Genomic DNA, 14847 nt, shown 5'->3' with positions numbered 1-14847 from the left:
CAAAGACCACTGGTAAAGCAAGTTTCATCAATGCCAATGGCTGTCTCCAATGACAGGTTCCCACAGCAATTAGGAGACTGTGTAGAGTTGCACCAGGCTTCTTTTGTATTGAAAGTATTTGAGGCTGAAAACAGTCCATTAATTCCTAGGGATAAGTCACAGCTGACATGTGTGCCAAGAGTGCTAATGGTAACTTTCAGAGAAAACATTTTTGCAAAATACTCTTGACCTCCTCTATGCGTCCCCTCTACCTCCAGGTTCAGATGTGAGCCTATCACAGAGGGATGGTTTTTCAGGAACATGCCCCATATATTTGCTTTGGTAGCTTTGCAGAAAATGGGTTGGAGAGAGGTCAAGACTGGAGGCAAGGAAGCATTAGTTATTATGTGATAAGAGTAATAAATAATGAGAGGTTAACCATGGTCTATGCAAGAGATGATGAGTCCTGAACTGGAGTGGTAGCCCTCTGAATAGAAAGGGTCTGAAATGAGAGATATTGTGGGGGTAGAAATGTGAAGATTCGGCAGCTGGTTGAATATGTGCAGTAAGGGAGGACAGGGAATTGAGGACAACGTCAAAGCTACAAACCTATTTTATTGGGAGGATAGTTGCTCCATCATTAGAAATGGAAGCTGAGCAGAGGGTAAGTTTTGGGAGAAAGGCAATGAATTCTGTTCTGGACATGTTGAGTTTGAGATGCCAATAATGTGATACCAAATTTAAAATTCCATTAGGGCCATTGGTGATTTGGGTTTGGAGTTCAAGAGGGATTAAGGCTAGATATATAGATCTGATATTCATCTAAATAGCAACTGATGAACTCACCAAGTGAAAAAATGTAGAGAGAAGAGAAGAGGACCTGAGACAAAGACTTGTGGTACACCCACATTTAGGGGGCATGTTTGGGAGCAGTATCACAAGAATCCAAAATGGCCTGAGGGTATCGAATGCTGCAGAGAGGTCAAGAAGGGTGAGGATTGAGAAAAACCATAAGATTTGGTAATTAAGTCAAGTTGACAAGGATCAATGCCTATAGAAGTTTGAGAGGTTAGAAGACTGGAAATATTGTGGTGCCCCTGACAGAAATTGGTAAACTGGAAAAAAAAAAGGTGTGTTTGAAGGAAAGTGATTTTAACCAATCTATGCTTGTTGATCCTTGATATTTACTTTTTCCCATATACACAATAAAAATAAAAATAGGAAGGGGTTAGGATTTACTCATCAGCCCCAGCCCCAGAGCCCCAGACTCAGCCACTGTGGTGATCAGGGGACAAAGTATGAGGGGATATGTGGGGTGGGGGGGGAGAGATAAAAATCTGGCTTATTTGGTCTCCATTCAGGGTCTCCTCTAGGAACATTGGAATGTAATTCAGGTTTAGGTTTCTGTGGAAAAGATAAAGGGGCCTGCAGCATTTCTGAAAGCATTTAGGTTAACAAGATTCCAAATATGGAGTCCTACCCCACAAAAAAGGGAAAGTATTTGCACTAAAAAGTTGATACCTTTCTTCCTGTCTGTATTCCCTGCTCCCCAAGGAAGCTACATAGTCCTCCAGATTTTTAGTACTACCCTGTAGAGGAGGCTTTCCTCAAATAGAACAGGATTTGGGGTTGATCGAAGTTCGTTGGGATCATCTACTAATCATCACAAGAGAGATTGTAACTTTTTTGTTAATTTTTTTTCCAGAGATTTAGGTGTGTTGAAAAACACTGGGAGGTGTCAATGGGAGGTTTGGCTTCCAGTGGAAGATTGGTCCTTTTGCTAGGAGAAAAGGATTTGACTTTACTTGTAGAACTCAGAGAGTCTGATCACCATGGATCAAATACAATATCATTTTCTTCTTAAAATGTATATGGAGAGAGGAGGGAAGAGGCAGCATCCCCAGTTCAGTCATATAGGTCCCCTCTTTACTTTGATTGTATTTTCAATCGATCAACCAATCCAGTGACAGGCTGTGCTGAGATTATCTGATGGTTGTTTTCAGGAGAATGTCTGCACTCAGAAATAGGTGAAGAGATGGAGATGGCCAGAGAAGATTTTGAAAGAGCTGTTCTAACACTAGTATCATGGACACCTCCCACCTGGGGGCCCTGAGCTCCAATTAAAACAAGTGCCAACATGTGTAGCATGAAATCTTGGTAACTGATACTGCAGCAGCCCAGACAAAGTTATAAAGTGTGGCATGGAGGCTATTTTTCCTAATACTTTAAAAAGTCTTTTGAAATTCCTGAAGCCATCTGGTACTCATTACACAACAATATAGCTGTCTCTTTAGTTCAAAAAAGAGTGAGCACTTTCATATTTCATTCTGAAGTGAAGGAATGTACCTTAAATACATAATGGTTGACACTGAGTTGGGTTATGGAACCCTTCTGCCCTCCAAAGTTTTATTCATCGTTCATTCACTCATTCATTCTCTGAACATTTATTAAACACTTATTGTGTGCATACTATTGTATTAGATAATGGCTGGCGTGGGGAGGAGATACAGAATTTTGATAAGGCATGGTTCCTTCCTTCGTGAATTTTTACAGTGTAATACAGGAGTAAGATACACACCCAGATAATTATGATATATGATGTTATGTAACTGCAAAGAGAGGAACAGAATAAAAAGGCACATGAGGACTGAGGCAGGAAATTATAACTAATGGGGGATCAAGGAAGATGGATCAAGTGGGAAGTGACATTCAATTTGGGCTTTAAAGATTGGAGCTTCATTCAGCAGGCAAAGAGTAGGTGGTAGCATACTCCCTAGACTGCTTGTGTGTAGGGAGTGGTAGGAGCAAAGGCATGGAGGCAGGAAAACTCAGAGTATATGTGTTGAGTAGACAAATTATCTGGAACAAAGAATAGATGAAAAGAAATAGGGAGATTGTGAGGCTCCTGAGTGTAGAGGGCCTTGAATACCACACAAAGAAACATGAACTTTTCATAGTTCAATCATTCATACATTTAATCAATAAGCATTAAGTTCCGACTATTAGCTAAGCACTGTCATAGGTGTTGGAGATATAAAAACAAAAGGGAGAAGAGTCAAGATAAGAGCTCCCATCCAAAGAGATGTATGTGGTGATGGTAATGAGGGCAGAGGGAGAACAAGGGAGAGGACAGAAACAGCATTGGTGATGGTGGGGGCAAGAGCAGAGGCAATAAGAAGAGAAGGAAAAAGTCTGGATTCTTTTGTCCACATCTTGGAGGACTTTCCGACTTTGGGAAAACTAGTAGGCTGTGCACCATGGCTCCATGTAGATCCACAGGAAACTGAAGAAAGAAAAGAAAATGCCACTTCCTGCCCCTCCTCTTCCCCCTCCAGGACAGTCTTCATATCCAGAACAATAAATGACTTCTGAGGGTTTCTGGGTTTCTAGGTTTCTATATGTCTTGTGGACTAGTTGTTGATGTTCCTATCCATTCAATAAAGCCTTAATAAATTAATTAAATGTTTATTTAGAGTTTTAACAAAATTTAATTTGTAATATTGTGAATTACAGAATATCTAGTCTTAGCATCCTGGAGAATACTACATATACATTGTCCTAGGTTTTCTGCATCGGGGTTATGAGATGAAAGTCAAAGACATAATCTCAAGGTATGTCCACATCCAGGGATTTAGAAAAGAATGGAAAGACCGAGAAAGAGTAGAGATATGGAAGAAAAATCAAAATGTAGTTCCTCTGAAACAGGGATAGGGTGATAACTATTGACTCTATCTGTGTGTTTGTGGGGGGGAGGAAGGAATGCACATATAGCACATTTTTAAGTTTAATCTGAAATATTGATGTTTTCTTCATCACTTTCTTAAATCTAGGCAATCAGCAAAATAACTAATCAGGCTCTGATTTATAACATTTGCTGATTTTTGAGATATAAATGCTCACATTAAAAATTTCAACAATCAACTTTCTGAAGCCTGGTCTGATTGGCTGCAGCACACCCCTGTACTGAAGCCAGGATCAGGCAGTGTCTAAGAGAAGGAAGTGGGCAAGTTTTTAAAAATCCGTGGAGAGGTCCAGGGGAGTGAGAGAATGCCTTTGGATATGTGGGTTAGAAGGCCAATGTTAACCTTTGAGAGAGCAGTTTCAGTAAAGTTGGTGACAGAAACAAAATGAAAGAAATTGTGGAGACACTGAAGACTGAGAAAGTAGAGTCTTCAAGGACAGACAACTTTATCAGGAAATTTTGTGGTGAAGGAGAAAAGAGATGGATTATGAAGTAGCTGAGTTCGAAGGGGTAAGAATGGTCTTTTAGGGCTGGGAAAACCCGGGCAACTTGGTAGGCAACAAGGGAAGAAATCAACGGAGATTGAAAGATTAAAGATGCTTCTGAAAGAAGAGATGATTTCTGGAGTAAGAGTCTGAAGGGGAAGTGGGAGGGAATGGGGTGAAGAGCCCATGCAGAATAATCCACTGTACTAAGGAATAAGGAAACAGATTTTTCTGTAGTATAATGGGAAAAGCACTGACCATAGGTGTAGAGGGGAGGGTTGAGGTATGCAATGAGAAAAGAGAAGGAAGAGTTAGGAACATGAAATAGGAAGTATTGAGAAGCATTGAGAGCCAGCTGAAGTTATATAATGTAGATTGGTAGGGGCTTGTCAGTTCAGTTTTGTGAGTTTTCCCAATGATTATTAGCAGTCCTGGAGCAGAAGAAAAATGTGATGGTGGGGACTAATAAGGGATGGAGATTTACAGTCCAGGGATGGCAGAAGGTTAGGGAGAAAAGAATTCCTGAGTATCCTCTAGTTAAACCTTAAAGTGGCAGACTGTGGGGCTAAGATGTAGCATGAAGGCAAGTGGAAGTGGAGGAAATGGTAGCATGGGTATTGGTCAGGGACCTGTGGTCACAACGAATGCAAATCACAAGTTTAGTGTAAGAGAGGAGAAGGATGGAAGGTTAGGATCAGGGGCAAATTTCAGAGTTCCAGATCTTGGAGTTGTTACACGTCTGAGAAACTATGAAGTCTCATGTGTGTACTAGTGCCAGAGAGTAGCTGAAAAGGAGTGGAATTGAAGAGATTAAGGAATTGAGAGATTATCAACATAAACATTGAAATCTCTGAGAATGATGAGTATTTGTACTTATATTTGTACACCCAGCACTTGGCAGTCTCTGACATATGGTAAAGACTTAGTAAAAGCTTGTTAATTGAATGACTAATGGAATAACATTGCCAAGAGAGAAGAGATGAGGGTCAAGGTCAGGAGAACACCCTGCCTTGGTGACCTCATCAGTTCCCATGGGTTCAGTTATCATCTCTATGCAGATGACTTCCAGAGCTAGATATACGACTATATTTTCTCTCCTCAGTCTCAGTCCTTCATTCCCAATTTACAACTGGACATTTCAAACTCCAAGTCCAATGGGCATCTCAAACTCAACATGTCCCAAACAGCTCATTATATCTCCCCTCAATTTTATCTCTTCTCTTAATTTCCCCATTTCTGTGGAGGTCAATAACATCTTACTAGTCAATTAGGTTCTCAATTTTGGCATAGCCTCAATTCCTCCAGTGGACCCTCAATGTCAGACTGTGCCCTCCATCACGTATATGTCCAATCAGTTGCCAAATCTTGTTCTTTATATTTTCACACTCTCTCTCACATTCCATTTTTTTTTCTATTCACACAACTACCACTCTAATTCAGATCCTCATCACCTCTCACCTGTACTATTACAATACTCTCTTATTTATTCTCCCTGCTTCCTTTTTCTCCACTCTTAAACTATCCTCTAACCAATCGATTAATATTTATTAAGCACCTACTATGTGCCAGACATTGTCCTAAGGGCTGATAATACAAAGAGGCCAAGGACAGTTCCTGTTTTCAAGGAGCCCCCTCCTCCTGTCCCTCCACTGCCCTGGCAGAAATCACTCCATAATGAGTTTTTCTAAAGTTCGAGTTGGATCATGTCCCTCTTTTACTCAATGAACACCGGTGGTTCTCTCTGACCTCCAAAATCAAATATCAGCTCCTCTGGCATTTCAAGCTCTCACAACCTGACCCATTTCTCCCTCTTCAGTCTCCTTGCACATTTCTCCTCTCCATGTATTTTATGGTTTAATCATACTGGATTACTTGTACTTGCTATTCCTAACACAGGGCTATTCATTTCCTGTTTCCATTCTTTGTGCTAGCTATCCCCCATGTCTGGGATGCTCTCCCTCTATCCATTTCCCCCTTTGGAGTACCAATAATTTGCTTAAATATATCTAGTTGGAGACCTTTTCATTGCACATGCATTTTTCTCATTTTTATTATTTTTTTCCATTTTTGCATTAATTTTGACCTTTGTCTAAAAAGCTGGTGGTCTGATTGTATATATTCAGCAATGACTACTACATCTGCAATGAGTTGTTTCCTGACCTTTAAAATATAAGCAATTTCTTTTTTTTGGGGGGGGGGGGGGGTCCTGATGGTATTTGGTGCTCATTATGTTTAGAACCTTCCAACTTTTTTGTGAAGATTTTCACAATGCATAGGTGTAAATTTCTGTGTGATCTACAAATCTTTGGCTTTTCTCATTCTTTACTCCTACACCATTTCTTAAAAACATATTTTTCATCATCTTCACTTACTCCCACCTACACATCAAAGTCTCCAAATGTCAAAGCATTCTTAGATTTAATTTGGAGGGTCAGACTTTCAAGCATCACATATATGGGGAACTGCTATTAATAGCATCCATTTGCTTTGAAGATGTTCTCATTTTATTTCTCATTAATAGACTTGACCTGCGTTGGATGGAGGGGCCAGTTTTTACACCATCAATGTCTTGACTTGATAATAAAAATACAGTTTTATATAATAATGTTCTTTAAACTACTTTGTTGGATTCGTGATCTAACAGATAAGGGTGCTTCCTCTGCCAGCAGAGCATGGAATGTCATGAATGCCTTCTTATTCCATTTGATTTTTTACATGTTTTTTTCCTTCATAAATTCTCTATAAAGAATAGACCCAACCCAGCAGGCCTTCCTTGGGGTCTTTTAAGAATTCATGGAGGGCAGCTAGGTGGCGCAGTGAGTAGAGCACCAGCCCTGGAGTCAGGAGGACCTGAGTTCAAAAATGACCTCAGACACTTAATACTTACTAGCTGTGTGACCTTGGGCAAGTCACTTAACCCCAATTGCCCTGCCTTCCCCCTTCCAAACAAAACAAAACAAAATAAGAATTCATGGATATCACTATAAGACTTGGGTTTATTGGCACCACTCACCCTCACAGCATGACCTTTCCACCTCCTTTTTTGGTTCCTTTAAATTGTAAGCTCTTTGCAAACAGGAACTGTCTTTTGCATCTTTTTGTATCCCAGCATTTAGCACGTTGCCCTTGATTGTCAGTTTTTTTGTGGGACATGGGTTCACCAAGGAAATACTTTTCCCGTCTTTGTCTTCACGTGGAATCATCAAATCTGCAGGATTTTTCATATTCACTACTTTGGAGAACCTAGGTTTGGGAATTTTGTGCATGTAGCTCAGTCAACTATTGGTAGCATGATAAAAAAAAAAGCTCCATATTTCCTTGAAACCTGTTCTAAGAAAAAAAATGAGTTTTTCTTGTATCTGACTTTTTGTTACCCCATTTTGGAATTTTATTGGCAGAAATACTGGAGTGGTTTGCCATTTCCTCCTTCAGCTCATTTGATAGACAAAGAACTAAGGCAAATAGGGTTAAGTGACTTGCCCAGGGTCATATAGCTAGTAAGTGTCTGAGGTCAGTTTTGAATTCATGAAAATGAGTCTTCCTGATTTCAAGCCCAATGCTCTATCCACCATCCATCTAGTTGCTAGTGTCTGAGTTGAGATTTGAACTCAGATTTCCTGTCTCCAGGCCCAATGCTCTGGCCACTGTGCCACCTAACTGTGCCCCCTTCCTGGCACTTAGTAGGTGCTTAATAAATGTTTAGTGATTGTGCTTGAGGATATCTTTTCTACCACCATTTGTCAGGTGGCAGCATAGGGTACTGGACAGGGAAAGGATTCTAATCTCTTACAAGCATTTGCATAAAGATGTTTCTGTGTGGATGCAGGCCTGGAGGCTGTTTGGCAACTTCATTGCTTATACCCATTTCTGGTTCATAGTGCAAGGGTTGAGAGGAGCACTTTTGGTCAGAAGGGAGTAGAAGACCTGAAGGTCAGTGTCTCTTTTGGTCACAAGGGATTAGGGACCCTGAGGAATAGTATCACTTCTGGCCCCAAGGGAGGAGTGGCCCTGAGGAACAGTATCAATTGCAATCCTAGTGGATCAGGGGCCCTTCCTGGGTAAGGATCAAAGTGCAGACAAGGAAAGCAGTAACCACACTGCTCCCCAGATCACAGCACCTTGGAGGCAGCCAAAACCTCCCAAACCCCCAGAACTGGTTCTGAGAACAGCAGTGTGAAAAAGCCTGCACCTTGACACAGTGCCCCTCACACTGCCTCCCCCCTCACTGAGAACAGAGCCTAACTTTAACATAAAGTTCAAAATCAAGAAATAGAATGGAAAAATGAGCAAACAGCAAAAAGAGAACCTGACCATAAAAGGCTATTATGGTGACAAGGAAGATCAAGGCACAAACTCAGAATTACAATGAAATCAAAACAGCTACAAGCAAAGGCTCAAAGAAAGGATATGAATTGGAATTAGCCCAACAACTTTGTGGAAGAGGTAAAAAGTTATTTTCAAAATCAAATAAGAGTGGTAGCAGAAAAACTAGATAAAGAAATGAAAGCAAAGGAAGAAAATTATGAAATGACAATTAACAGTTTGGCCAAAGAGGCATGAAAATACTGAAGAAAATAGCACCTTAAAAAACAGAAGTGGCCAAATGAAAAAAAGAGGAAGAATTCACTGATAAAAATAACTCCCTAAAAAGCAAATTGACCAAGTGGAAAAAGAGACACACAAGCTCACTGAAGAAAATTTCTTAAAAATTAGAATTCTACTAGTCAAAATTAATGACTCCATGAGACACCAAGAAACAACCAACCAAAGTCAAAGTCAAAAGAATGAAAAAAATAGAAGAAAATGTGAACTATCTCATCAGAAAAACAACTGACCTGGAAAGCAGATCAAGGAGAGATATTATTGTACCACCTGAAGGCCATGATCAAAGAAAGAGCCTAAATGGCACGTTTGAAGAAATCAAGGAGAACTACCCTGATGTCTGTGTGGGGTATGGGCACCCCAAAAATCCCCTACTCAGAAAAATTAAAAGTCAGAGATGTCTTGAGGACCAGGAAGTTTATTCGGTTCTCATGAGAAGAGGGCATCCCTTCCACCAGTATGAACCAGCAGAATGAGGCATGTTACAGAAGATGGCATGAGAATTTATACCCTAAGGCAATCAAGATCCCTCCCACTGCTGTCCCTTCTCTGATTGGCTGGGAGGCAGGCTTATAATCTGAGCACAAATTCTCCTCTAATGATAAGGAAGCCTGTCATTATCTCTCAGTGGCTGGGAGGTGGGCTTACAAAGAACAAGGAAATGGGGGATAGCCAATTCAAGTGTACCAGTCCTTATTTGGCAACCCCCAAAGTGAAGAAGGGAAAGGCTAAGAGTTTAATGCTGATTGACAGCAAGGGAAAGGAGGAAGGGTCCTGAACAATCTGAACAATTCAAATGTTCATGTCCTTATTTGGACAAAGCTAAATCGAGGGAGGAGCAAAAGTCACCAGCAAGGGTGGAGGTCAAAAACCCCTAAAGGGCCTAATGCTGATAAGGGTGTGGAGAACAAGGGTGGAGGTTGAAAGATTCCTGATGCTGATGTGGTAATAGTAAAGAGTGGGGGGAAATAAAGGGGATGGGGGAAGCTGAAACTCCAGCTTGCTCCCGCAAGAAAACTAATGGGCTGAGAAGCTTTAACCTTTCCCATACATGTCTTAGAACCAGGGGTCTAGATCCACCAATCAACAACTGAAAGAGATCCCAAAATGAAGTTACACACACACACACACACACACCCATTCAAATTTCAGAGCTTACAGATCAAAGAGAAAATAGCCAAAAGGAAATATTCAAATTTTTAAAAAGTCAAATGAATTATGGGAGGAAATAGTAAGATTATATTAGTGGGGGATTTCAAATTTTCCCTCTCAGAGCTAGATAAATCTAACCATAAAATAAATAAGAAAGAAGTCAAGGAGTTGAATAACATCTTGGAAAAGTTAGATATGATAGACTTCTGGAGAAAACTGAATGGGTATAGGAAGGAATGTGCCTTTTTACCAGCTGTATATGGCATCTTCACAGAAATTGACCATATTTTAGGGCATAAAAGCTTCCCAACCAGACAAAGAAAAGCAGAAATATTAAATGCATCCTTTTCAGACCATAATTCTATGCAAAAAATAAAAAAAATTCCAACAAGTGGCCATTGAAGCACAGATTAAAAATTTATTTGAAACTAAATAATCTAATACTAAAGAATGAGTTGGTCAAAGAACAAATCATAGAAACAATAAATGATTAGAGAATGACAGCTATGTGAAAATATTCCAAAATTTGTGGGGTGCAGCCAAAGCAGAACCTAAGGAAAATTTTATCCCTATAAACATGTACATCATTGGATGTATATATGTATCAGATTAATGTAATGTTCGACTAAAAAAAATAAAAAAGAACAAATGAAAAATCTCCAATTTAGCAACAAAATGGAAACTCTGAAAATCAAAGGAGAGATTAAATTCAAAGTAAAAAAAATTGAACCATAAATAAAACTAAGAGCTAGTTTTATGGGGGGGGGGGAACCTAGTATAATAACCATTGGTTAATTTGATTTAAAAAGAGAAAGAAGAACCAAATTATCACTATTAAAAATGAAAATGATGAATGTATCATCAATAAGAATGAAATTTAAGCAATATTAGGAGTTATTTTGCCTAATTATTTGCCAGTAAAACTGATAATCTAATGGATAAATATTTACAAAAATATAAACTGCATGGATTAACAGAAGAGGAAATAGAACACTAAAATAACCCTATCTCAGAAAAAGAAATTGAGCAAGTCCTCAATGAGCTCCTTAAGAAAAATCCCCAAGGGGCAGGAAGGTGGTGCAGTGAATACAGCACCAACCCTGGAGTCAGGAGAACCTGAGTTCAAATGCAGCCTCAGACACTTAACACTTACTAGCTGTGTGACCTTGGGCAAGTCACTTAACCCCAATTGCCCTGCCTCCCTCCCTCCTCCCCCCACCCTGGTCAAAAAAGCAAAAAAAAAAAAGTAGTGAATTCTATCAAACATTTGAGGAAAAATAATTCCCAAACTGTAGAAACTATTTGAAAAAAAAAATAAAGAAGTATTTCTACCAAATTTCAAATATGGTTCTAATATCTAGACCAGGAAGAGCAAAAAAAGAGAAAAAACCTATAGACCAATTTTCTTATGAATATTGATGCAAAATTTTAAAGTGAAACACTAACAAGGAGATTATAGCAATATATCACAAAGCTCATACACTATGGCCAAGTGGGATTTATACCAGGAATGCAGGGCTGGTTTAATATTAGAGAAACTATCAACATAATTGACCACATCAAAACCGAGAATAATAAAAAAAAAACATATATCAATAGATGCAGATATAGACCTTTCACAAAATACAATAGCCATTCCTTTTAAAAACACTAGAAAGCATAGAAGCCTTTCTCAAAATGATAAGTAATAGCTATCTAAGGGCAGGTAGGTGGTACAGTGGTTAGAGTGCCAAGCCTAGAATCAAGAAGACTCATTATCCTGAGTTCAAATTGGGCCTCCAATACTTACTATGTGACCCTGGGCAAGTCACTTACCTCTGTTTGCCTCAGTTTCTGGAGAAAGAAATGGCAAACCACTCCAGTATCTCTGCCAAGAAAAGCCCAAATGGGATCATGAAGAGTCACAAACCCCAAATGGGGTCACAAACTGAAATGATTTGGCAACATTTATTTAAAACCAAGAGTAATCATTACCTGTAATAAGTATCATTTTGAAGGTATCCCAGTAAGATCAGGGGTGAAGAAAGGATACCCATTTTCACCACTATTATTGAATATTGTGCTAGAAATGCTAGCTATAATAATAATAATACAAGAAAAAGAAATTGAAGGAATAAAAATAGGCAATGAGGGTTAGGGTTAGGAGGAAACTAAACTATTTCTCTTTGCAGATGATATGATGGTATACTTAGAGAATCATAGAAAATAAACTAAAAAGTTAGTTGAAAGAATGAACAACTTCAACAAAGTTTCAGGAGATAAAATAAACCCACATAAAGCATTAGCACTTCTAGATATTGCCAACAAAACCAAACAGCAAAAGATAGAAAGAGGAATCCCTGTAGACAATTGAAAATACTCGTGAATCTAACTGTCAAGAAAAACTCAGGGATTATAGGAACACAATTACAAAATACTTTTCACTCAAATAAAGACAGATCTAAATAATTGGAGGATTATTCATTGCTCATGACTAGACCAAACCAATGTAATAAAAATGATAATCCTACCTAATTTACTTATTCAGTGCTATACAAATCAAATTACCAAAATTATTTTATAAAGCTAGACAAATGATAACAAAATTCATCTGGAAGAACAAAAGTTCAAGAATATCAAGAGAACCAATTAAAAAAAACCATGGAGGAAGGTGACCTAGTAGTTCCAGATTTTGAACTATATTGCAAAGTGGTAATCATGAAAACAAATTGGTTCTGGTTAAGATTTGAGGGATGCATCAGTGGAATAGATTAGGTATACAATATGCAGTAGTTAATGACCATAGTAATCTAGTCTTCGACAAACTCAACGATTGGAGATTTTTGGGTAACAGCTCACCATTTGTCAAAAATTGCTGGAAAAAATGGAAAGCATTTTGTCAGAAATTAGGCATAGACCAACATCTCACACCATATACCAAGACAATTATATCTTATCTTGGATAATGATAAATGGATAAATTATTTAGATATGTGATTTAGACATAAAGGGTGATATCATAAGTAAATTAGAGAAGCATGGGAAAATGTGCCTATCAGATTGGATAAAGGGAAGAATTTATAATCAGACAAGAGATGGGATCACAGGAAGTAAAAAGATAATTTTGATTATGTGACATTAAAAAGCTTTTGCACAAAAAACAAAACTAATGCATCCAAAATTAGAAGGAAAACAGGAATCTGGGGGAAAATCTTACATCAAGTTTCCCTGATAAGGGTCTCATTTCTCAAATACGTAGGGAATTGAGTTAAATTTATAAAAGTAAGAGTCATTCCTCAGTTGATAAATGGTCAAAGGATATGAACAAGAACTTTTCAGAAGATGAAATCAATATCAATAGTTACATAAAAAATTCTCTAAATCACTACTGTAGCAGCAAGCACCCCAAGTGTCCTCAGGGTTTGCTGCCAATACAGGTTCTTGGATCTGCTTTGATAAAGGAAAGCAACTCAAAATGGGTTAACAAGCTTACTTTAATCAGTCAAACATGTATCATTTACCTCGTTCAAGGGAAAAAGGTCAGCACCCTGAACTTCAAAGTATACAGGAAGAATTATCAAGACAGAAACAGATCAAGTAGACAGATTTCCAAACTGTTCAACCATTACATCCATACCAAACAACATCTGGATTTCAACATCTGGGTTTCAAAGCTGGAGGGCTCTGGACAACGGCTTCCCATAATCCAGATCAAATCACAGAACACTTCTCAAAGTGAGCCCCAAAACAAAGCTACACATCAGGGCGTATATAGCCCTCTACTGGCTCAGAGAATGTAACAACCTTATTGACTCACTGGCCAATCAAGAAGCATCTACTGAAAAACAAGCCTCTCACCCCAGGCTCCAGGTGCACTTTAGCCTAGGGGCAGGGAAGATCTTCAAAATTTACATTCCCATTACAACTACTGATTAGAGAAATGAAAATTAAAACAGCTCTGAGGTACCACTGCACACCTATCCAACCATTCTGGAGAACAATTTGGAACTATGCCCCAAAACCTATAAAACTATGACCCAATAATTATGACCCTTCGACCCAACAATTCCACTACTAGGTCTGTATTCCAAAGAGATCAAAGAAAAGAGAAAAAGATTCACGTGTGCAAAAATATTTATAACAGCTCTTTTTGTGATGGCAAAGAATTGGAAATCAAGGGAATACCCATCAATTGGGGAATGGCCAAACAAGCTGTGGCAGATGATTGTGATACAATACTATTTGTCCTATAATAAATGATAAGAAGGATCATTTAAAAAAACTTGGGAAGACTTGAACCCATGCAAAGTGAAGCGAGCAGAAACAGGAGAACATTGTACATGGTAATGTTATAAGGAGGATCAATTTTTCAAAAATTTAACTACTCTGATCAAGATAATGATCCAAGACAATTCCAAAGGACTTGATGATGAAATGATGGAAAATACTATCTACTTCCAGAGAGAGAACTGATGAACTCTGAATTCAGATTGAAGCATACTTTTTTTAAACTTCATTTTTTCTTGTTTTATTTTTTGTCTGTGTTTTCTTTTGGAACCTGGCTAATATGGAAATATGTTTTGCATGACTTTACATGTATAATCAAGTTGCTTCCCTTCTCAGGGAGGGCAGAAGGGAAGGAGGGAGAAAGAATTTAGAACTCAAAATCTTTTCAAATGTTTGTTTAAAATTTTACATGTAATTGGGAAACATTTAATGAAATAAATTTTATATATGCATGCATACATATATGTTTGGATAGAGAAATAGATGGATAGCTAGATGATATATAGAGAGATAGAGATAGATAGGTAGATAGATAGAGAGAGAGGTAGATAGGTAGATAGATAGATAGATAGATAGATAGATAGATAGATAGATAGATAGATAGATAGATAGATAGATAGA

This window comes from Petaurus breviceps, unplaced genomic scaffold, assembly GCF_028583685.1.
Source record: "Petaurus breviceps papuanus isolate PSGF00001 unplaced genomic scaffold, PetGlider_PUasm1.0 174, whole genome shotgun sequence".
NCBI classification, from domain to species: Eukaryota; Metazoa; Chordata; class Mammalia; order Diprotodontia; family Petauridae; genus Petaurus; species Petaurus breviceps.
Note: the sequence above shows the minus strand (reverse complement) of the source record.